The sequence below is a fragment of the Cannabis sativa genome, chromosome 6, assembly GCF_029168945.1.
Source record: "Cannabis sativa cultivar Pink pepper isolate KNU-18-1 chromosome 6, ASM2916894v1, whole genome shotgun sequence".
Lineage (NCBI taxonomy): Eukaryota > Viridiplantae > Streptophyta > Magnoliopsida > Rosales > Cannabaceae > Cannabis > Cannabis sativa.
In genome coordinates this window covers 32,096,731-32,122,206 of record NC_083606.1, presented here as the reverse complement: position 1 = coordinate 32,122,206, position 25,476 = coordinate 32,096,731, and positions in this window count along the sequence as shown.

The window sequence follows — 25,476 nt, the reverse complement described above, 5'->3', positions numbered from 1 at the left end:
AATATTAAATTATTTTAATATTAATTTCCATTAGCATTAAATCAGTATTTACTAATTCACAATTATTATATAAAATAATAAGAGATAAAGTTATGACAATCATATTTAATATACTATTATTGTATTAAAAAAAAAATAACAGCTAATCATTTATGCTTAATTTGTGCTCTATTTTAATATAATCTAGTATTTCTATTTTCATGATTTTCTTTTTCGCTCCTTTTATTTACTTTTCTCCTCTATTTCTATTAATATTATTTTAGAGATTAAACCCAAAATTCATTATGGGCGACAAATAGGTTAGGAGAGATTGCTAAAATGGAGATTAGATTTTTTGAATAAATTAGTTTTTTTTAAAAAAATAAATAAATAGTAATTACGCAAATAATATATTTTTAGCTAGAAATTAGGAAAAATTAAGAAAATTTGGTTCCTAACATGGAAACTTGCCACATCACCATCCCTAACAAGAGCATTATATATATAGATAGATTGTAACTATAAATATTATATCCTTTAATTTTGTATTTACTTACCTTTATTTTTTTTTTTTTTTTTGGTAGATTTAAGCATGTGACCAATTTGAGAAAAAAAAAGCTTATTTATAATTTACAAAAAAAAAAAATTAGGTTCTACTTTAGTTTATTGGAATATATCAATAAGTATCAGTACAATCTTAGTAAGATCTTTTTTTTTTCAAGTTCAACAACAAAATTAACCAAAAGGAAGAAAAAAAATCAAATACAATTTTATAGTAAAATCTTTATTTTTAAATTTAGCAACAAAACTAATGGAAAATATACATATATATATATTGAGTGTAGATTTAGTAAAGTTATAAAAAATTCAAAAGTTAAATTTAAATATTTTAGAAACATATAATTTATTGTTATTATTTTATCAGTTACGTGTTTAGTGATTTTTTTTTTTATTTTGAATCTACGTTTAGTGAATTGAAGTAGTATTTGTTTTTATATATTTCAAATTAGCAAATTCTACAATATATATTATAAAAAAAATGATATGATACGTAAAGTTACAAGAATATATATTTTGGTAAATTAGTTAATTATGCGACGTTTTTATTTTGTTTTATTTTTTTTTTCAAAATTTAATACCAATAATTTGTATATTTAAACCTGTCGAGAATGATAGTAATGATACGGTGATGACAATAATTTTAAACATAGTAGCGACTTCAAGTGAGATACAATAATGACAACAATTTTTTTTTTTTGAAGGAATAATGACAACAATTTTAAAATCTTATGGTAATAGCTATTTTAAATGTAGTATCAATTACAAGTAAGATAAAGCGATAACAATAATTTTTGAATAATAATTTATAATAATATACATGAGATAGTATAATAACATATCTATAATAGATAAACTAATTAATAATAATTGTTTATTAATTTCCTTTATGAAGCCAAAAAAAAATATCAAAAAATATTAAAATTTAAAATTTAAAATAATTTTATGATTTAATTATCATTAAATAAAATATAACTGCATGCAAAGCTCGGGTTGTTTCCTAGTGGTCTATAAAAGCCAACACTTCTCCCAATTGGTTCATTTCTACTGCCCCTCAATTTCTAGAATTTCAAACCCACTCGATAAAATTCCAGAGGCCCCTGATTTTTTTCTGCTCTTCCTTCGTCGTTGCCAAGCGAAGTATTACCATCACACGACGTCTTCGGCCCTTGCCTTGCCTTTATTGTGTAAGCTCTTTCTGCATATATATTTCTTTTCATCTGCTAGGGCAAGTAGTAATAATAATGTGTAGGTTTATATGCTTTGTTTATTTTCCTCGAAATGATAACCAGGGTCGCCATTAGTGTAACGTCTCCTTTGGTGGGCATCCGATTAACGAGTGTGTTTCTTTATTACCATATTTTGTGTTCATTATTTTCATTATGCATGTATTGCTCCTCTTTTTTATTTTTTTCTAAAAGAGAGGATCGAAATCAGAGGGTTTTTCGTATGCCCCTTTCTGGCAGTTCAAAGTTGCTCTTGCATGCCTTCTATATTTCTTTTTCTTTGATTTCCCTGTGTTGCTTGGATATTTTGCACCCGATGTCTGCATTTGTGAATCGTTATATTCCTTTCGACAGTCATCGAGGGGGCCTCTTCCCAACGGTTAGGAGACCCCCATTCACCTTTTTGACTTAGGGTTTGATGTGGGGGCTAACTGTTGGATTTCTTATTTTTTCAGATGAGTGAAATCCTCCATGATCTTCACAAACACAATTTCTTTGGGTTTGACCAAGAAATTCTTAATCTCCACCAGGCAGACTCTATGTCCACACCCGCAGCTACGGTGCGAAATCTTCCAAGAAGGGGCCAAAGAAGCTGGCCTCCTTGGAGGAGGTTATGAAGGGTCCGGTCATTTACAAGAAGTTCACATGCCGTTCCAATAGGTGGGAGGCTAACGAACTCTATTCGACATTGACCTACGCCCATCAACTGCAAAAGGTTGTTACTGTGGTTGGGATTAAGCCCTTAGGTTCTGGAGTGTACCACCATCTTCCAAGGGACGAGGAGACGCCAAACCATAACTACAATGGCTTCGGGGCCTGGAACCAGACTCACCTTATGTCCGAGGCCATGCTACCCCTCCAAGATTACTTCATTGAATTATTTATTTCATTTGCTTAAAAAAAGTAGAGTATTTTTCATTTAAAAAAATATTTGTTGTTTGGATGCTAAAGTAGTTATATTATATAATTTTTATATAAAAAAAACAAGAAAAAAATATGTTTATGACTGTTCTAGTAAAAAAAATTAAAAATATATTTATTTGCTTTCTTTTCTATATACATATATATATATTCATCTTTAAAAAATCTTTTTGTTGGTATCTTTTATTTTTATGATAATACCTTTTGTTTGATTTTAATTTATAAAATTATGAATCTTTCTTAAGTTGTGTTTAATTCTTGGGTCAATTTTGTTTAAAAATAAAATTTTGGAAAAAAAAAAAATACCATCATGATATGTAAAATAAATATTTTGCTATAGCAATTTTTCCAAAATTCACATAATAACTTGATGAATAGATTTTAAATTTATAATTTAAAATATATTTTTAATATTGAATTAATTATATAAGCTTAATTTCTATTCATATTTTTTTTATAAACTATTTTCAATGTGTAATTTTTGAGGATGTTTTGATATCACCAAATTAAAATAATAAAAAAATGTGTATTTTTAATTTTTCTTTTACTTGAGAACTAACAAAATTTTAAGTTTAGGGTTGTGATAATTCTAAAAATTAGAGTTATTTTTCACATTTTTTTTAACTAAAATTGGTTTAGTCCATGAGTGTATAATTAATTTAGTGAGTTTTTAATTATTTTTGAATTTATTAGTTTTATTTTAATTTTATAGATTTTTATGTATTATTATAGTTAATTTTATAATTGTGTTATTTATTTTTAAGGTTTTTTTAATTTTTTTAACTAATTTTAGGCTAATTAGTAATTTTTCCCCCCGAACTTTGACATGTACTAAATCGTGCCACCTTGTTATCCCAAATTTTGCACTCTGATGTGGCATCACGAGAATGGTGACACGTGAAGTCCACTTGGAACATCTACTCGGGGAGACAGGCCGAGCAGGATGCCTCGCAGGCATGTCCTGAGTAAGATATTCAGCGATCCGTGCAAAGCAACCAACACTTAGCGAATTCAGCTTTCGCATCATGAGTCATCAGCTCAATCTCTATAACTTAGGGATTAATTTACGTGGATACGACATACACACGATCCCACTATCATTGTAATCAGCCTCAATCTCACGATCCTTGCATTCAGCATTGATCCCACGATCTTTCTGTTTATGCGTATTGTTACGAGAGAGGAAACTCTTCCTCCTCAAGTTTCCAGCCCTATAAATAGTGATACATGTTCACTGGGCAAGGGGACCAGGAGATTGAAAGACGATACGTAGCTAAGGTAAGACTATATTATTATCTAAGAATTATATATTCAGAGATATTGTTGTAAGAGCTATAAGAAAAGGAATCTTCTTCCTTGTTCTTAAGTCAATACAGATAACGACGATTAGGCTATTACCGAACTGCTCGGGTCTGAACCTCTATAAAATTCCTTTGTCTTATTATTGCTTTATTATATATTTGTTACGACATATCGTTTATCGCTTATAAAATAGACTCATTGTTGTTGGCTAAAAGTAAAGTCAATATTTTGGTGCTTTCATTGAGAGAAGGATCACAAATCGCTCTTTTCGACATTCAACTGCCAACACGATGGTGCAAACTCGTAGAGGCCTGTCTAACCCAGCAAATTCACAGACGCTGGATCCGGCATTACAGGACCCAAAGAGTTCAAGGGTTCCGCCTGCTGTTAATCCCGGACAGACGGGAAGCGTGGTGAATGGTGAAACAGCTCTTATTACTGAAACTGCTTCTAGTGTGCAAGAGACTGGGAATAACACTTCCGCACCCAACTAGGGCATTCATAATACGACTGTTCCGCCTAGAACCAACGCCCAGACGACCATCGGAGATGCACCAAATTACAAAATCTCCGTGCTGCACTCGGACTCATGCAGAGTCATAGCAACACTCTGCATCATGATCAGGATGAACTGGGAGCTGCAGTAAATCTCGCATTTGACGAACAAAGGCGTATGTTCGCTGAATGGAGAGACAAAGAGATGGAGGCATTAAGGGCTTACCATGCAGAGATCGAAGATCGTAGTCGGCAAGCTACCGTGCTGATACGAAGAGCCTACCAAACTGTAGGTCAACAAGCGCCGAACGTCATTCCCTTGGGAGAAACGGAAGATGACCCGATGATGAATACTTCCCAGACAACTAATGGTTAGCCGCCCAATCCCCGGTTGCGAGTTCCGCTCGTGGGCCAAGAGGTAGGCGGGCAGACCTTGTCCGGTAATTCATCAGGAGGAGCCATACCTGACGGTTCCAACTAGAATAATGGCGTTATTCCACCTGTCAACCAAGCGAATCAATCGCTAAGGCAACCAGGCTCTTCTGTGTTCAATAGGTTGGGAACAACCCATGACCTAAGGAACGATCTAAACAGAAGAAGGGAAACAGACGAGCAGAATACTACAATGATCGTGCAACCTGGAGCCCATACTCAAATCTCCGCTCAGAGAGACGCTGACGTAATCCAAGTCGACCAGAATGTCGAGCAGGTCAGCCCAGCCGTACAGGCCTAGCTTAACAAATTGAAAAATATGTTTCACGACATGGCTGGACAACGTAACAATGATCTTAAGTGAGACCGAGCTCGCGGAACTCCCTTCTCACCAGAGATTAATCTCCTGCCACTGCCTCACAAGTTCAAAATGCCAACATGGAAGATGTATATTGGGAGAGAAGATCCTCTTTCCCATCTCAAGTACTTTGAGATGCAAATGGATTTACAAGGAGTACGAGGGGATGTATGCTGCAGAATCTTCCCCGCCACTCTGTCGGAAGCCGCACAGTAATGGTATTTCAAGTTGGCTCCTAGAAAGTTTAGTTCATGGAAAACCTTTTCTTCGGAATTCCATGCACAATTCTCTTCCTAGTGTCAGCTCCCATTGCATTTGGGAGATTTGGTCGAAGTAAAGCAACGACCAGGCGAGCCACTCTAGGCATTCATCAGCAGATTCATGACGGAAGCGACCAAAGTTTTGCGGGTAACCGAGGATGGAAAGTTATCCGCGATACTGGGGGGCATTGAAGTCCTTGGTGAACTTTGGAAGGATATAAGGAAGAACGGGCCAGTAGACTCAATGAGTGATTTCCTGGACCGAGTCGAAGGCTTCATCAAGCTCAAAGAAGCCATTCAACGAGCAGAAGGTGAGCAAAAGCAGGGCAAAGCGAAGGCTCCTTCCACTGGAACATCTTGCCAACTTCCCAACTATTCCAACAATCCAAGTGGCAAGCGTTCAAGCAACAACCTCAAGCAAGGAAATGGAAAGAAAGGAAAGTTCACCGATAAATTCAGATAGACTCCCCGTGATCATGCCAAACACACTGCATTCACTATTCTAACTGAAGATATAGAGAGTGTATATATGGCAACTTAGTCGTTAATCCCGTACAAGAAGCCCGGGCCCATGTAGAGAGATACCAACAAAAGGGACATGACAAAATTTTGTCGGTTCCACGGAGACTACGGCCACGACACCAACGAATGTTACAATCTAAAGCGGGAAATTGAATTTCTAATAAAGAAAAACAATCCGCACCTGCAGAAGTATGTCAAGACCAACCAAGGTCAAAACAACCAGGATCTGCTACCTCCACCCGTAGATGGACTGTAATGACCGCTCTAGTTTATGAATTAGTAAAGGCAATTAGCACTAATTTTTATTATTTTATTATTATTTGTGAATTAAATTTTAATGTGGACCCCAATATTTAGAAATAAATATTAGAGTTATAATTTCTCTATTTCGGAGATTTTATTAAACTCTAGGGGTATTATCTAGCTTATATGTGTAATATGTTATTTTTGTAATTTTTATTCGGCGACAACGGAAAATGCGATGGATGGCTAGATTAATCACATGGGTAATTTTAGAACCCTATTTTATAGTGGGGAATATTTTAGAGAAAATAAATTACCGGGATTGAGCGGGGTTATGGATTTTGACCATTTTACCCCTAGCTTTAGAAATACCCTAGTTTTAAGTCTAGGGGCATTTTAGTCTTTTGGTTAAGGTTAGTGTGGTGGCTGCCCATATAGTTGACACCTAGCATCTAATTTGGAAGAGTTAAGTAATTAACTCATTTTTCATTTGGAAAATAAGGAAAAAATCAAAGAAAATCAAGAGAAGCTCTCTCTTCTCTCTTTCTCTCTTCGAAGGCAGCAAGGGGCAAGGAATTTTGGGAGCTTAAGTTGTGTTTTCAGCTAAGGATTCAAGAGGAATCAAAGCAAGGTAAACCCTAGAATCATTGTGTATGTGAATTTTCAAGTTTATGATAGTTTGAATTAATGAATTTGTGATATGGTGGCTGTTAGGTTTAGGTAAGTTTAAGGTTCGAATTTTAGGGTTTAGATGAGTTGATTCTAAGTCCTAGCTACTGGTTTTAATGACTGTAGATAGTTTTTATGCAAATTTAGGTTTAAAGTTCAAGCTTTGTTCATTAATGGCAACTTGGGTTGTGATGGTTTGTTCTGTGAATTACTGCCTGGAAATCATTGTGTATGCATTGTATAGGTATACTGGAGAGTTTGGTAAAGATTGGGCTTGATTTGAATCAAGGGGGATAAATTTTTGGGTTTCGAGATGAACCGAATTCGGTTCGGGTGGTCTATACCAACCGGTCGGCCGGTTGGTGACCCGAAACCGGGGATACGGTTGGATCGATACACTGTTGGGGGTTTTTCCAGAACCCTAGTTTTAGCCAATTTTGGGTTATATAGGGTATTGCCATGAGGTTTATTGATAGGGAAACTTTTAGTTTCGAGTTTTAAGTCCCGAAAAGTGATTTGGCGAGTCACTCATCTGTGTTACCGTTATTGTGATTAGGGCATCCATCTAGCACGTGAATTCCGTTCAGGTCGGCCAAAGACACTTGAATTCGGAAAACGGTAAGAATCGTGTATAATGTATGATGTGATTATCTGAATGTGTGTATATGTGTTTATATATGCATGCTTGAGTTATGTTAAACACTACCAACACTTGTATAATTAAGTTATAGAGTGTATTGGTACAGTGATTGTTGTTGATTTGAGTACGATACGGTGATACCAACACAAGCATAGGAAAATGCTAAGGTGTGTGGTACATTACTCAGTGTTACTCACTGATCGAGGTAAACCCTACCAACACTCGTACAGCTAGGTACGTTGTGTATGTGGTATAGTGGTCGTACTCTGGTATTGAACGTTCATGCTCATCTGTTAAGCTCTGTAAATAAGTGTATGGGCGCCTATTTACAGGTCGGAAATTATATGGTATGTTATATGCATTTCTTACTGAGTCTGTCGACTCACAGTTTCTGCTTCCATGTGTAGGTAAAGGAAAGGCGAAAGCTGAACAGGAGTGAACCTGAGCTCGGGTGAGATTGTACATGTCAAGCGGCCGCGACTCGGAGTGTTCGGTCTCGGGACATCCGGGTATTGTATTTTGAAAGTCGTTGTGCGACCCGGAACTTGTATATTTTGAATGTAAAGTTTAAACAGTAAATTTTCAAAAGTTTGAAATCGGGATCCCGGGATTTGTAAATATTATATTATTTTATAAAGTTTAATGTTTAAAGCAAAAATTTTAATTTGACACGTTTTTCGAGAAATTACTTTGATTAGCAAAGTTTGCACAATAATTAAAAAAAAACACTGTAGCGTGCTTTAGCATTAGGGCGTTACAATTTTGGTATCAGAGCCGCCAGGTTTGTCTACCGAAGCTTGCTATGACATGTACAATCTTCATCAGAGAAAGCTCGGTTCACGGTTCAGTAAGCCCGTACTTGTTTAGTATTTTAAATAAGTGTGATGTAAAAGCATGTTAGGAAGCATATTAGATTTAAATTAAATATATTTCTTTAAAAAGAAAAGAAAGTGCGTTGCCTTTTTGCTATTAAGAGCGGTGTTAATTTTGATCGCCGTCTAACCTGCCTACCTTATGGATTCGCAGGCTAAGTCCTATTAAATGGACGCCCCGCGAAATACAAGAAGCCAGGGTGGCATGGTTGAGGCCGGAGGCGGTCAGGGGAATCCTCAAAATCCCCGTGGTCGCGGCCGTGGCCGTGGTAGAGCTCAGGGTGGTCGCCCTGTAAATCCACCTCAAGCTCCTCCTGATTGGGAGCAAAGATTTGCTGAAATGCAAGAGAGAATTCGTCAGCAAGATGAAGAGATTCGCAGGCCGAGGCGACAGGTCCTCCGCCGTGCCTCCTCAAGAAGTTCGGGCCGTTGCGGTTCCGGCGGTGCCGGCGGAACAACCCTTTGTTGTTGGCAACCGTATGGAACCGTTGTACGAAAGATTTCGAAAACAGGCACCTCCAGTGTTTCTGGGAGGCCCTGATGTGATGAAGGCCGAGCAATGGCTTTCGATGATTGAGCGTATTCTCAACTTTATGGGAGTGGTTGGAAATGATCGGGTGACCTGCGCCACTTTCCAGTTTCAGGAAGATGCCCTTGTGTGGTGGGAATTGATAACCCTCACACGGGACGTCACGCTGATGACTTGGGAAGAATTCGTGGGAGTTATTTAACTCCAAGTATTACAATGAAGCGGTCCCGCAAAGTGCAAAGCGGAAAGAGTTCACTGATCTAGTTCAGACTGAGGGTATGTCAGTCACTGAGTATACAACGAAATTTGATCGGTTGGCTAAATTGGCAGCAGGAATTGTGCCCACGGACTTTAGTAAGAAAGAAAAATATTTAGCGGGTTTGAGTGCAAAGATCCGGCATGATCTGGTTATTACCACTACCGAAGCAACCACGTATGCAGATATGGTTGAGAAGGCTTTGAGAGCCGAAGGTGCAGTAAAATTTCTTCAGGAGCCCCGGGTGACTCCGAGTGTTGGTGGAACCCCCACTGTTCCTACTCCTGTTTATGGTAGGGATGGTGGTGACTCCACCATTGAGCAGAAAAGAAAGGTTGTTCCAGCTTCTGGTGGCTCGGGGCAAAGCAAGCGGTTCCGTGGGAACCAAGGCAGAGGAGGACGACAGGGTTATTCTTATCCTGAGTGTCCAAGGTGCAAGAAACATCATCCGGGAGAGTGTAACCGGAAGACATGCTTTCTATGTGGCATGGTGGGGCATTTCAAGAAAGATTGCCCCCAGGCAAAGAAAGAGGAGCCAAAAGTTGAGGTGAAACCGGTTCCTGCTCGTGTGTTTGCCATCACCCAAGCTGATGCTGCAGCCAGTCCTTCTGTTGTGACAGGTCAGCTTCCCGTCAACAACTTGTTATTTACAGTATTATTTGACTCGGGAGCTACACGTTCATATGTGGCTACAAGGGTGATTGATCTTTTGGGTAGACCTTGTGACATTTTAGAAAGAGGGTTTGGAACCCTAATGCCTAGCGGGGAATTGGTTATCTCTAATAGGCGCATTAGGTCTATGCCGATTAGGATCGAAGATAGGGAATTGAGTACTGACCTTATAGAATTGAAATTAACTGAGTTTGATATTATGCGGGAATGGATTTTCTATCCAAGTATTCGGCCAGTATAGATTGTAGACGTAAAATGGTGATTTTTCAGCCGGAAGGTGAAGATCCATTTGTTTATGTTGGATCGATTCAGGGGTCTCGGATCCCAGTTATTTCTGTGTTGAGAGCTAGGGATTTACTATGCAATGGTTGTATAGGATTTCTAGCGGTAGTATTTGACTCGCAGACACGAAACATTTGGGCCCGAGATAGTCGGGTGGTGAAAGATTTTCTTGATGTGTTTCCCGAGGAATTGCCGGGATTGCCGCCACGGCCGAGAGATTGATTTCGTAATTGATCTGGCACCTGGAGTCGAACCTGTTTCTAAAGCTCCATATAGAATGGCTCCAGCGGAACTCAAGGAGCTTAAGTTACAACTTCAGGGGATGCTTGATATTGGGTTTATTCGACCCAGTGTATCGCCCTGGGGAGCTCCGGTTCTTTTTGTAAAGAAGAAAGATGGTTCCCTCAGAATGTGTATTGATTATCGGGAACTAAACAAGCTGACGATTAAGAACAAGTACCCGTTGCCTAGGATCGATGATCTGTTCGATCAGCTTCAAGGAAAGACGGTGTTTTCGAAGATTGATTTACGGTCTGGTTATCATCAACTCAGAATTCGGGAGGAGGACATACCGAAGACTGCTTTTAGAACCAGATATGGGCACTATGAGTTTACGGTAATGTCATTCGGATTGACTAATGCTCCTGCGGCCTTTATGGATCTCATGAATAGGGTATTCAAGGATTTCCTCGATAAGCTGCGTTATAGTGTTTATCGATGACATTCTTGTGTACTCTCGCCGAAGAGGAGCACGAGCATCATCTTCGAATGGTGTTACAGCGACTTAGAGATCACAAGCTGTATGCCAAGTTCAAAAAGTGCGAATTCTGGTTGTCCGAGGTGTCCTTTTTGGGTCACATAGTTGGGAAAAATGGAATTATGGTTGATCCAAACAAGATAGAATCAGTGAAGAATTGGCCGAGGCCCAAGTACGTGACGAAATTCGAAGTTTTCTCGGGTTAGCGGGGTATTATCGACGTTTCGTCGAAGGATTTTCTAAACTTTCTATGCCCCTAACCGAATTGACCAAGAAAAATCGTAGATTTGTGTGGTCGGATAAGTGTGAATCAAGCTTTCGGGAGTTGAAGCGGCGTTTGATAACGGCTCCGTGTTAGCTTTGCCATCGGATCAAGAGAAATTTGTTGTGTATTGTGATGCATCCGGACGAGTCCGGGATGCGTTCGATGCAAGCCGACGAGTCATAGCTTATGCCTCTCGTCAACTCGAAGGATTATGAGCGGCGTTACCCAACTCATGATTTAGAGCTCGCCGCCTTGTGGTTTTTGCTTTAAAGATTTGGCGACATTATCTTTACGGTGAAAAGTGTGAGATTTATACGGATCATAAAAGTCTTAAATACTTTTTCACCCAAAAAGATCTGAATATGAGGCAGAGAAGGTGGTTGGAGTTGGTTAAGGACTACGATTGTGAAATACTGTATCACCCCGGGAAAGCCAATGTTGTGGCCGACGCTCCGAGCGAGAAAAGGTCCGGTCAAGTGTGTACTACGGTTATGATAGCTCCTCGGCTAGCCTCGGAAATGGTTAGTGCGGAATTGAATTCGTGGTCGGGAAACTACATAATTTAACACTCCAATCGATCCGTTGGAGAGAATCAGAAAGGCACAACTGAAAGATCCCGAACTAGTTAAAGTTCGAGATGAAGTGATAGCTGGTCGGCCTAAAGGTTTTACAGTCTCGAACAGTGGAATGTTACTATATAAAGTTCGAGTTTGTGTTCCTAGTGTGGATGAGCTTAAGAAAGAAATACTTGATGAAGCTCACACCACACCTTATTCGTTGCATCCGGGAACCACCAAGATGTATCAGGATTTGAAACCCTACTTCTGGTGGTATGGGATGAAAAGAGATGTGGTGGACTACGTGTCCAAATGTTTAACTTGCCAGCAGATTAAGGCCGAACATCGAGGCGGCAGGGTTATTACGGCCTTTAGTCCTTCCGGAATGGAAGTGGGAGGACATCACAATGGACTTCGTAATCGGTTTGCCTAGAACCACAGGGATGTATGATTCTGTTTGGGTCATCGTGGACAGATTCACAAAGTCAGCTCACTTCTTACCAGTGAAAGTTACATATTCAGTGGATCAATATGCTGAATTATATGTGAAGGAGATAGTTCGTCTCCATGGAGCCCCTAAATCTATTGTATCAGACAGGGATCCAAAGTTCACATCGAAGTTTTGGGTGAGTCTCCAGAAGGCTATGGGTACCAAGTTAAAGTTTAGTACAGCCTTTCACCCTCAGACTGATGGTCAGTCAGAAAGAACTATCCAGATTTTAGAAGACCTATTACGAGCCTGTGTCATGGACTTTGAGGGTTCATGGGTTAAGTACTTGCCTCTAATTGAATTCTCCTACAACAACAGCTATCAAAGTACAATAGGGATGGCTCCCTATGAGATGTTATATGGTAGAAAATGTCGTTCTCCTATTCATTGGGACGAGACAGGAGAAAGGAAGTACCTGGGTCCTGAGTTAGTGCAGAGGACCAATGAAGCTATTGATAAGATCAAGGCTCGGATGCTTGCTTCTCAAAGCGTAGAAAGTTATGCTGATCCGAAGCGCAGAGATGTTACATTTCAGACAGGGGAACATGTTTTCCTGCGGGTTTCACCAATGAAGGGTATTAGACGCTTCGGGAAGAAGGGTAAGTTAAGCCCTAGGTTCATTGGGCCATTTCAGATACTTGAGAAGGTCGGGCAGGTAGCGTATCGGCTAGCCTTACCACCAGCATTGTCAGCTGTTCATGACATATTTCACATTTCTATGTTAAGGAAATACGTGTCAGACCCGACTCATGTCTTGAGTTATGAAGCCCTTGAACTTCAACCAGACTTATCCTATGAAGAGCAACCTGTTCAGATTTTCGATAGAAAAGAAAAAGTTCTTCGGAACAAGACTATTGCACTGGTTAAGGTGCTCTGGAGGAATAGTAAGGTGGAAGAAGCCACCTGGGAGTTGGAGTCAGATATGAGGACTCAACATCCAGAGCTATTCAGGTTAGATTTCGGGGACGAAATCCTATTATCGGGGGGATAATTGTAATGACCGCTCTAGTTTATGAATTAGTAAAGGCAATTAGCACTAATTTTTATTATTTTATTATTATTTGTGAATTAAATTTTAATGTGGACCCCAATATTTAGAAATAAATATTAGAGTTATAATTTCTCAATTTCGGAGATTTTATTAAACTCTAGGGGTATTATCTAGCTTATATGTGTAATATGTTATTTTTGTAATTTTTATTCGGCGACAACGGAAAATGCGATGGATGGCTAGATTAATCACATGGGTAATTTTAGAACCCTATTTTATAGTGGGGAATATTTTAGAGAAAATAAATTACCGGGATTGAGCGGGGTTATGGATTTTGACCATTTTACCCCTAGCTTTAGAAATACCCTAGTTTTAAGTCTAGGGGCATTTTAGTCTTTTGGTTAAGGTTAGTGTGGTGGCTGCCCATATAGTTGACACCTAGCATCTAATTTGGAAGAGTTAAGTAATTAACTCATTTTTCATTTGGAAAATAAGGAAAAAATCAAAGAAAATCAAGAGAAGCTCTCTCTTCTCTCTTTCTCTCTTCGAAGGCAGCAAGGGGCAAGGAATTTTGGGAGCTTAAGTTGTGTTTTCAGCTAAGGATTCAAGAGGAATCAAAGCAAGGTAAACCCTAGAATCATTGTGTATGTGAATTTTCAAGTTTATGATAGTTTGAATTAATGAATTTGTGATATGGTGGCTGTTAGGTTTAGGTAAGTTTAAGGTTCGAATTTTAGGGTTTAGATGAGTTGATTCTAAGTCCTAGCTACGGTTTTAATGGTTGTAGATAGTTTTTATGCAATTTTAGGTTTAAAGTTCAAGCTTTGTTCATTAATGGCAACTTGGGTTGTGATGGTTTGTTCTGTGAATTACTGCCTGGAAATCATTGTGTATGCATTGTATAGGTATACTGGAGAGTTTGGTAAAGATTGGGCTTGATTTGAATCAAGGGGGATAAATTTTTGGGTTTCGCAGATGAACCGAATTCGGTTCGGGTGGTCTATACCAACCTGGCCGAGGTTGGTGACCCGAACCGGATACGGTTGGATCGATACACTGTTGGGGGTTTTTCCAGAACCCTAGTTTTAGCCAATTTTGGGTTATATAGGGTATTGCCATGAGGTTTATTGATAGGGAAACTTTTAGTTTCGAGTTTTAAGTCCCGAAAAGTGATTTGGCGAGTCACTCATCTGTGTTACCGTTATTGTGATTAGGGCATCCATCTAGCACGTGAATTCCGTTCAGGTCGGCCAGCACACTTGAATTCGGAAAACAGGTAAGAACTGTGTATAATGTATGATGTGATTATCTGAATGTGTGTATATGTGTTTATATATGCATGCTTGAGTTATGTTAAACACTACCAACACTTGTATAATTAAGTTATAGAGTGTATTGGTACAGTGATTGTTGTTGATTTGAGTACGATACGGTGATACCAACACAAGCATAGGAAAATGCTAAGGTGTGTGGTACATTACTCAGTGTTACTCACTGATCGAGGTAAACCCTACCAACACTCGTACAGCTAGGTACGTTGTGTATGTGGTATAGTGGTCGTACCCTGGTATTGAACGTTCATGCTCATCTGTTAAGCTCTGTAAATAGGTGTATGGGCGCCTATTTACAGGTCGGAAATTATATGGTATGTTATATGCATTTCTTACTGAGTCTGTCGACTCACAGTTTCTGCTTCCATGTGTAGGTAAAGGAAAGGCGAAAGCTGAACAGGAGTGAACCTGAGCTCGGGTGAGATTGTACATGTCAAGCAGCGCGACCTGGAGTGTTCGGTCTCGGGACATCTGGGTATTGTATTTTGAAAGTCGCTGTGCGACCCAGAACTTGTATATTTTGAATGTAAAGTTTAAACAGTAAATTTTCAAAAGTTTGAAATCGGGATCCCGGGATTTGTAAATATTATATTATTTTATAAAGTTTAATGTTTAAAGCAAAAATTTTAATTTGACACGTTTTTCGAGAAATTACTTTGATTAGCAAAGTTTGCACAATAATTAAAAAAAAACACTGTAGCGTGCTTTAGCATTAGGGCGTTACATGGACACTTACAAGTCATTATTGGAGGTCCACACATCGCTGGAGATTCGGGTAAAGCTCGGGAGAGGTATGCCCGGACAACTCAGCACGAGCAAGAAGAAGTCATCCTGGCCGTGGAGGAAAGGAAGCACAAAGTTCCACGAGCAGGAGAGCCAACCATAACCTTCAACGATGAAGATGTTGTCAAGATTAGATTTTCGCACAACGACCCGCTGGTTGTGGAATTCTAGATAGCAAATAAAATGGTGGCTAGAACCATGATCGATAATGGAGCTTCTACAAACATTTTGTTGAAGACTGCCTACGAAAAGATGGGGCTTCAACTCAAGGATCTAACTCCATGCCTCCAGCCTGTCTATGGTTTCTCCGGTCAAGGAGTTGCACCTCTAGGACAAATTCGGCTACCCCTCACTGTTGGACAAGCTCCGACGAGCATAACTATCATGACACAATTCCTAATATTGGATGTTCCTTCAGCCTTTAACGTAATGCTTGGCCGACCAGCCCTGTATGACTTAAAAGTTGTCACATCAATATTTCACTCGTGCCTAAAGTTCCCAACAAAGAATGGGGTAGGGTGTCTTAGAGGGAACCAACAATCTGCTCGGGAATGTTACAACCTTGCATGGCCAAGGCTAAGAAGGAAATATCCTCCAGCCAGAGCCCAGACAAGGGAAAAAACATTCCCAAGTAAGAAACTTTCCAAGGCGAGGATGAAGATGTCGATCCTCATCTTGGGGACCCAAGCAGCAATGTTTGACCTGTGGAAGAATTAGAAGAGATCGAGATCGATCCAGCTATCCCGGCCAGAAAGCTAAAAATTGGAAAGGGTTTGTTGATCGAAGTAAAATCAGAGTTGATAAAATTTCTGAGAGCAACCTGGATGTTTTTGCCTGTTCACATGCAGATATCGTCGGAATCGACCCTTCTATTATTTCACGCGTTTTAAATATCGATCCCAACATCTGGCTAGTTCAGCAAAAACGAAGGCTACTGGATAAAGAACAAGCAGTAGTCCTGAAAGATGAAGTTGAAAAGCTACGCAACAACAACTTCATAACTGAAGCTTTTTACCCGGCTTGGGTCGCAAATCCTGTACTCGTGCCCAAACCGAACAAGAAATGGCGAGTTTGTATTGATTTTACAAACCTCAACAAAGCATGCCCTAAAGACTGTTTTCCACTTTTAAGGATCGATCAGCTCGTAGATGCAACAGCAGGGCACAAAATTTAAGCTTCATGGATGCTTATTCAGGCTACAATCAAATCAAAATGCATCCGCCGGACCAAGAACATACAAGTTTCCGAACAGATATGGGTCTCTATTGCTACAAAGTCATGCCGTTTGGTCAAAAAACGCTGGAGCTACGTACCGAAGATTGGTAAACAAGATGTTTAAAGACCAGATTGGGTGAAATATGGAAGTGTACGTGGATGACATGCTCGTCAAATCTAGAAAGGTTGGGGGTGATATAGACGACCTGGACGAATGTTTCAAAGTCCTTAGGAAATACAACATGAAACTAAATCCCTTAAAGTGCTCCTTTGGAGTCAGCTCGGGAAAGTTTCTAGGCTTCATCGTCAATGCCCGAGGAATTGAAGCCAATCCAGAAAAAATTCAGGCCCTCCTGGATATGAACTCGCCAACAAAAACCAAAGAGGTGCAAAGCCTAACTAGTCGAATCGCCGCACTCAGCAGATTCGTGTCAAAATCAACGGACAAATGTGTTCCATTCTTCAACATCCTGCGAGGAAACAAAAAGTTTGAATGGACAGAAGAATGTGAAAGAGCTTTTCAAGATCTAAAGGCACAGCTCGCAAAACCTCCCGTACTTTCTAAACCTCTGGACGGTGAGGAGCTAGGGATATACCTAGCTATCACGGAGCATGCCGTAAGTGTCGTGCTGATCAGAGAAGAGAACAGCATATAGCACCCAGTCTATTACATTAGTAAGAGACTCATCGAGGCCGAGGGCCGATATCCGTTGATAGAAAAGCTCGCCTACTGCATTATTCTAGCAACAAGGAAGTTGAGGCCTTATTTTCAAGCTCATCCTGTTCGGGTATACACCGACCAACCACTACGGCAGATACTGCAAAAGCCAGATGCTTCTGGACGGTTACTCAAGTGGGCGGTGGAATTGCGTCAGTACGAAATTAACTTCCAACCCTGAACAGCAATCAAGGGCCAAGCCTTGGCCGACTTTGTGGTAGAATGCACAGGCAAAAAAGAAAGCATACCAGAAAGCAATCTTGAGCCAGTACCACAGCCAAGTAATAATGAAGACAAACCGACCTGGAAACTACATGTGGATGGGTCGGCAATAGATCAACTATCTGGTGCAGGAATTGCCCTCGTCACACCTGGGGGCAACATCTGCACGCTGTAGTCAAGTTCGGATTCAAGGCATCTAACAATGAACTCGAATACGAGGCTCTAATCGCCGAACTTAAGCTAGCCCAGGAATGAAGGTCGAACACATTGAACTCTACAGTGATTCACAACTAGTGGTAAATCATGTATCCGGCGAATACGAGGCTCAGGGAGAAAAGATGATAGCATATCTGAGCAAAATTCACGACCTGCTCGCACAATTGAAAAGCTACGGTCTCAGACCAATTCCAAGAGAAGAAAATACAACTGCAGACGCGCTAGCTCGATTGGCAAGCAGTAATGTAAGTGACAAGGCAAACTTGGTCCCTATCCAGTTCTTTGAAGAGCCTAGCATCACTGGCACGGAAGAAATCAAAATGATCGACACATCCCCAAACTCGATGACGCTAATAGCAGCCTACCTCAACTCTGGGGAACTCCCAAATAACCGAAATGGAGCTTGAAAAATGAGAAGGAAGGCAGCACGGTACATCATAGTAGAAGGGGTCATGTACAGAAGAGGATTCTCGATGCCATTACTCAGATGTGTCACACCAAGATGAAGCTGTACGACTCCTATCTGAAGTTGACGACAGATTCTGTGGAAATCACGCCGCTGGACAGAGCTTATCCAAGAAAATTCTAAGGCAAGGCTACTTCTGGCCGACGATGATTGAAGATTCGAGAGCCTATGTTAAGAAGTGCGACAAATGCCAGAGATTTTCAAAGATACCAAGAGCTCCGCCCAACGAGCTAACACAGATGCAAAGTCCGTGGCCCTTTGCCATTTGGGAATTGACCTAATCGGGCAGTTACCTAATGGTAAAGGCAGAGTGCAGTACGCAGTGGTGGCAGTCGACTACTTTACGAAGTGGACTGAAGCCAAACCACTGGCGACCATTACATCGAAGAAAGTTCAAGAATTTATAGTGAAGAACATCATATGCCGTTTCAGACTACCATACAAAATAGTCTCAGACAATGGAAACGGTTCGCCAGCCAATCTTTCACTGATTTCTATGCGAACCATGGTATCATCAAAAGTTTCTCCGCAGTGGCACACCCTCAAGAAAACGGTCAAGTTGAAGCAGTCAACAAAACCTTGAAGGATACACTAAAGAAGAAACTCGAAGATGCCAAAGGAAACTGGCCAGAAGAACTCCCCAAAGTTCTATGGTCATACCGTACAATGGAAAAAACAGCAACCAGTCAGACACCATTTGCAATGGCGTACGGTTATAAAGCTATGCTACCCGTCGAACTCGAGTCACCTTCCCACAGAAGATTGACGTACGATCAAGGTACCAGTCACATACTCCTCACAGAATCGCTTGATGAAATTGAAGAAAAACGAGCAACTGCAAACTTAAAGTTGATAGCTCATCAACAAAAAGTAGCTCGGTATTTCAACAAACAAGTGAAAGATCAAAAATTCTTTGCGGGAGATATGGTCCTGAGAAGGGTATTCCCAAACACCAAAGACAGCACTCAGGTGTACTAGGACCTAACTAGGAAGGAGCATATCAAGTGGTCGAAGTTCTCAACTCTTGAGCATACAAATTAGGTAAGTATGACGAAAAAATGCAACTTATTCTAGTACCACGGTACTGGAATGGAGAACATTTAAGGAAATACTACCAATAAAGTGTTGGGTTTTGTGTCCTAAATAAAACTCATTTCAATATAATCAGATTTATTAGTTAAGAAAGATCAGAAATAACATTTTATGTTGCATGGTTCACATGATTTATTTCATGCTTATATATAATGTATGAATTCTATTTAAGTCCAGAACATATGAATTTGTTAATGATTATAGTGTTGTCAGCAAAGTGGAATATAATCTTGATTATATGTTCGAAAGTTTATTCCCTGATTTGTTAGTTCACTGGACTTAGACCGGCATGATAATCAGCGATAGGTATTGTTACACCTTGGATAAGTGGTATGTCCTTTCCAGGGCATTGGCAAAGTTTACCAGTATCGGATGTATGGAGTATACATCGAAAGGGACCGATATTGAACTTTGATTAGATATATTAAAATTTACCGTAATATCTATTCAATTCAATATCACCCGTTGATCCTAGATCAAATGATCTTAATCCTGATATGGTTAGATTCGATCTCAAGAGTATTATACATGTTCTTTGATTTGTTAGTTAAGCCTACTTTTGGGTCAGGGTGATACGTACATTTTGGGAACATGATAGTATAATTGAGTGGGAGCGCTAACATAAATATGGAGTCTATAACTTCTATAGGAATTTAGAAGTGAAACGATGATATCCTTCGAGCTTGGCTAAACAGAGATAAATGGTTGAGATCTCATTTCACCTCGTTGAAATATCATTTATACGGAGCTAAGTGTTTTAAGGATAAAATACATTGAAGGTGTAACGGTAATTTAGTTCCTATTCAATGTAGATCATCTATTAGAGGGTCATTGATCAAATTAGGATTATAACAATGGATAATTAATAGCGTATCTATTTCGTGGAACATATAGAGCGTTCTATATGACTGAGAGTGCGATTCCATGTTCTAAGTGGGGATTCAATAAAGAATTAATAAGTTAGGGAATTTACTTGGTAAATTCGGTTCGGCTTATTGGAAGCTCAGTTATATAGGCCCATGGTCCCCATACTAGTTGAGACCATACTGCTTATAAGACTCAGTTAATTGATTTTGATTAATCAATTATAATTCTAAAGTTAGACTATGTCTAGTTTATGAATTTTCACTAAGCAAGGGCAAAATTGTAAGAAAAGAGATTCTAGGTTTTATTTGTTAATTAAGATACTGTATATGTCTAATTAATAAATATATTAAATGAAAATATTATTTAATAATTAATTTTTAGCTATTAAATAATTAGAATTTGCATTTAAATGGTTGTATTGGAAAATTGGCGTTTTTGAGAAAATGAGATACAAAAATGATAAAACAGCAAAATTGCATAAGTGAGGCCCATTATCCAAAGCCCATGGCCGGCCACACTTAATGGCTTCTATCATTTATATTTTTCATTATTTTAATGCCAGATAATTCTAACCTAAACCTAGGTGGTTACCTATAAATAGATAGTGATGGGTCACATTCACACTTAACTCTGTCAGATGAAAACTGAGCCTCCTTCTATTTTACCCTAGCCGCCACTTCCCTTCTCTCTTCTTCTTCAATAAATAAGATTAAATTTGACTCTCGCTAATCGGAGCATCGTTGGATTCTTATTTAAATACGAAATTATTCTAATTCCTCTTAGCTTATTCATTTCGAATCAGCTCAATAATATATCATTGGATGAATGGTTTATAAATCATATAATGTCATTCTGTATTTTCTCTTAAGAAATTGAATAACGCATTTGATTATATTCTCGAAATTCTATCCCGAATTGATATAAATCCTCAATCTTAGAAATCTCCTACTTGTATGGGCAAATCAAACTTAGAGTTAAATTAGTAGTGGTGGTCCAAGAAAGAATTACTCATTATATTTGGTATAAATTTAAGTCTTTGACTTTAAATTTCTAATTCCAGAATACAATACAGTTCCACTTTCACAAGTGTTTAATAACCATTTTCTATCAATGGATTCAAATTGTATGTTAGTATGGAATATGAGTTTAGTATTCTGTGACCAGAATCCACTTGCACTATTCTAAGAATTCTTTGATGTTATTGAAGAAAACATATCTCCTTTATTCTGCTACTTTGTTTTCAAACTTAGTCATTTTTTTTAGAAAAGTAGTATTTGTTTAAATAAACACTTTCTTCTCTAATGACTATGGGATGGTCCACCCCTAATCACTTAGAATAGCTAACAAACATGCAAATTATGGTTAACAGTTCTAGCTTTTCTTAAGATTTCGATTAGGTCATCCATGAATCTAGTAATGGTTCACTAAGTACACAACCATTTCATCATTCTGAAAATTTCCTTTCACTAGGGTATTTCCTTAGAAGGACTTATGCAACGACTGGTAAAACTAATCATCAATATGCAAATCGAATTTCTGGGGAGGTAAGTTTGGATATAATTCAAAAATCAACTTAATGATCTTTGAACTGCATATCTACTAACTATTTCTCCACCCCTATCAGTTCGCAAGATCTTTAACCACTTACCTAATGGTTTATCACCATTGTTAGAAATTCATGAAATTTTTCAAACATTTCAAATTTCTTTTACATAAGGTAAAATCTAGAGTGATCATTTTTAAGAATATAACGAGAAACTCATATCTACCCCTAAATGTACATCCATCTGCGAATGAGATGATTATATTTTCAATGGATATAGGCATATTGACTTTTTGCAGATAATGATCTTGTCAAAAAAATTATGAATAAGATACAAATGCCATAGATTTATAAAATATGGCTGTGTCTTTTGATGACTTAGATTTAGTTACATCAAAGAGTTCTTAGAATAGTGCAAGTGGATCCTGGTCATAGAATACTAAACTCATATTCCATACTAACATAGAGTTTGAATCCATTGATAGAAAATGGTTATTAAACACTTGTGAAAGTGTAACTGTATTGTATTCTGGAAATAAAAAAAAATTCCATTTGGAATCTGAAATTTAAAATCAAGGACTTAAATTTATACCAAATATAATGAGTAATTCTTTCTTGGACCACCAGTACTAATTTAACTCTAAGTCTGATTTGCCCATACAAGTAGGAGATTTCTAAGATTGAGGATTTATATCAATTCGGGATAGAATTTCGGGAATATAATCAAATACGTCATTCAATTTCTTAAAAGAAAATAAAATGACATTATATGATTTATAAACCATTCATCCAATAATTTCGTATTTAAATAAGAATCCAACGATGCTCCGATTAGCGAGAGTCAAAGTTAACCTTATTTATACAATCTTCTTCTTTTATATTGTAAATACTAGTCTAAAGTGTCATCAATTGATGAACAGGTAGATGTTGCATTTATAATATTTATCTATCTAGATCTAATACTATTATGTTTGTCTAATGGTTGACAATCCATTAGGGATTTGTCCCATTAGAACAACAAACCAAGTTAGACCAACAATGAAGATTCGAAATTAAACTACGATTAATAACAGAAAATAACATGGTTTAATATAAATTCACACACAATTCAGAAATTATTAAACATAAAGCAAGTAGGAATGACAAGTGAAAATACTAAAACATACAATCCTAAATAATTTCTAAGGTCTTCAACAAACTGATATCAGTGTCCCGTTTAGGCGAGAGTCAAAGCTACCATCCATTGAATAGAGTTGTCAGCTCATCTAAAATGAAAAACATTAGTAGGAATGACAAGTGAAAATACTAAAACATACAATCCTAAATAATTTCTAAGGTCTTCAACAAACTGATATCAGTGTCCCGTTTAGGCGAGAGTCAAAGCTACCATCCATTGAATAGAGTTGTCAGCTCATCTAAAATGAAAAACATTGTAGCAACCATTTATTTGATCGAAAAGAGAATCTGACGTTGTCCCGTTTAGGCGAGATTCAAGGTCATTCCTATTTCATGAGCTCCCACCATTGTTTCATACTTTTGTAAGTCTTATACAGTCGCCACCATTAGGGTGATCAATACTAATATAAAACACTTACAAATAACACTTATCTTTCGAGATTCTACGGCGCTAACTTGCTAATGAACGTTCCTCCATTAGGGAGGATTACTCACTAAAACAATAGCTATGTAAAACCAACAATGGAGATCGAATGTCCTAATAAAAATAAAGCTCATTATTTAAAATGTATTTTCTTCTAATATTTATTTCAATCAATTCATTTTAAATATATATTTATTTAATTAAAATCTCCAATTTAGAATGAAAAATTCCAAATAAAATTATTTAATTTAATATTTATAAAATTATACTTAGATGGATATGAAAATAAAATGAATTATTTCCATCTTAGTAATAATTTTTCAATAAATATTAAGAAAAATTATTTAATTTAAGTTGTTTCAAAATTAATTTTAATTAATTTACAACACAAATTTAATTTTCTATAAATATATATCATTTCGAAAAATTAAGGTATTTAAGAATACAATTTTCGAAAAAAAACTTTCAAATAAAATAAAATAAATTAAACATTACTAGAAAAATACTTCAAGCAAAAAATTAATATCTATCTAGATTTTCCTTGACTAATTAATTTAATTTCTAATTATAATATATTTTAGTTCATTAATCAATAAATGAAAAAATCATTGATTTAAGTTGGTTCAAAAATTAATTAAAATAATTAGTTTACAACTTTAATCTATTTTTCAAGAAAAAATTCAAAAATATCTTGCATAATTAAATGCAATATCGAAAATTGATTAATAAAAAATAAAAAAAAAACTATTTTAAAAATTATTCAAATTTAAGCTGTTATGAAATTTTAAAGAAAATTTCCAATTTAAAATAATTCTCTATTTTAATTAAATAACATGAAAATAATAATATTTAAGTACCATGATGAAAATCAACTTAGATATTTAAATTTTTAATTTAATTAAATGTATTAAATTCAAGAAATAAATAATTAAGTATAGAGGAGACTTAATTATTAATTCTAGTTTAATACTAGGAAAAAATACTTAACTTAGATTGTACCAAAATTAATTATTAAACAATTAATTTTACAATCTAAAATATGTTCCAGATTTAATATTAGAAAAAATATAATTAGTACTAGAAATAACTATCTAGAATATATTTCAATAATTAAGTGTTTTTCTAAAATTTGCAAAAGAATCTAATTTAAGTTTTTATAGAAAAAATCTAAAATATCCAACTTAAATATTTTTCAAATAAAATTTAATTAAATATCAAAATTAAGTTGTAACCACCTAATTCGAAAAATATTCTATTTTAAGTTGATGTATTTAAAAAAAATTAACTTAAAAAAATATCTTAAGAATCATCAATAACCAATTCCTAGAATTCCTCAACTTAATTTTAAATTCAAAAGATATTCATATTTAAGTTGATAAATAAAAATTAGTTAGAAATAACTAATTTACAACTTAAATAGGAATATTTAATGAAATAATTAAAATAAACTTCAGAAAGAATCTAGTTAGTTATAATTCTTTATTTAACTAAATACAAGAAAAATACAGGTAGTTTATGTAGAAATAATTTCATTAAACTAAGAGTGTTTTTCTAACAATTAACTTTAAAATATTAAAATGAAAAAAAAATCACATATTTTAAAAGTTAATTATGTTGCTAATCAATTTTATTAGGTTAAAATAATTTAATTAACCTAGCCCAGTTATCCAAATCAGGTAAATGGGCCTTCACAATTGGGGTAGTTCATGTGAGGGGGAGCTGGGTTCACTATGTCGTACCCACTTCTATTGGCCCCCAACTCTCACACAAGGCCCAAAAGAGAGGAATTTAACCTTAAAATGAACAACTGTTATTAATTGAATAGACTCATAAATTAAATGCGCCTAAATAAAATCTATCATGGTGTGACATTTTATTTAGCAACAACCTATATGCATCTAAACATAAAGTAAACATATAGGCTCACACATGCACACAGATTTGGATGGATCCTATCATGTTACTTGGTCATACACAGATGAAAGAAGAATGTAAAATTTACCTGTTACAAATTATTTACTTGACCTATTGACAATTGAACCATGGGTTAAAATCAGATCATTGGATCTGTCAACAAGTTAACCATGGCAATTTAGATCAAGCAATAATAGGTTTTAGAAAACTTACAAACAAGCTAAAACACATAC